We start from the raw sequence: 1230 nt of genomic DNA on the forward strand, positions 1-1230 counted from the left end.
AAGCGGGGAGCACAGACTTTTGCATAACGCATAAACCATATACATAAAGAATTTGATTGGTCCATTGACTCATGCATAAGAAAATGGACCAATGAAATTCCTTATGCACATGCTTTATGCGTTATGCAAAAGTCTGTGCTCCCCGCTTTAGTTTATACGTTATACGCTATAGATTTATCGATAGCATCGAACAGTCCTACCAACGTAAATCGATATGGAGCGACAGACGACAGCGCCAACCCTAGAATATTACCACATTCACCTTTGCCCTTTTAGAATTTAGTTTCATAATCCGACAAGTATGAAGGGGGGCGTCTTGAACGTGCAGGGCGTTGAATTTCTTCTCGATCCTCCGGTGGCTGTGGTCGCTCGGGGGTGCCTTGATCTGGTAGATCAGGATTTGGTAAATCCTCCTGAGGTTCTGATGGTTGAGGTTCCGGGAGAATAATTTCACAATGTACACCCATAGGGGAAGGTTGCTGAATGCGTACCACTTAACCTATTTTTTATTATATTTCTCATTTTTTTTAGAACTGGGTATCGATCACGAAACTTTTTTCCTGGAATGAAAAGTGAAAAGTGAAAATTTTTACCATTAAAGTTAATGGAAAAATTTTTCACTTTTCACTTTTTATCCTAGGAAAAAAGTTTCATGATCGATACCCTGATTTGTACTTAAATGAAGGTTAGAAATTATATGTATTTCAAGTACCTATTATTATACATTTTACTTTTGGTTAATATCAAATTAATTCACTAAAAGTCTTTTTACAACAAGCTGCAAAAGGTCCAATTTAAACAACCGGTCGCCTAAATCGTACCTGTAAGGGTGTGTTCCACTTAACGTTCGCAATGCTCGCGAGTATCATTTTGTCTTTCTTGTAATCGAATATTAAATAAGGATGAGATGATACACGTGATTGTTGCGAACGTTAAGTGGAACGCACCTTAAGTGTCTCAAATCGTACCGTCTTCAAATTTATTGTCATGAATTTAAATAATTAAGAACATAAGATTAATAAAAGGAATAATTTTTGTACTATTATTCATAAATAATTTATCAAGGAAAGGATAAATATTTAGGTAATGATAAATAAATATTACAATAATACTGAAATAAATAAGTTCGACAGAATAAACCTTTTCGAATTTATATTTTTTTATTTCAGTTCATACATTTATTATTATAATTTTATGTGTAAAATTTGCTGCAAAATTTAAAATTAATAA

The sequence above is a fragment of the Cyphomyrmex costatus genome, unplaced genomic scaffold (genome assembly GCF_001594065.2).
Source record: "Cyphomyrmex costatus isolate MS0001 unplaced genomic scaffold, Ccosl1.0 scaffold488, whole genome shotgun sequence".
In the NCBI taxonomy this organism is placed as follows: Eukaryota; Metazoa; Arthropoda; class Insecta; order Hymenoptera; family Formicidae; genus Cyphomyrmex; species Cyphomyrmex costatus.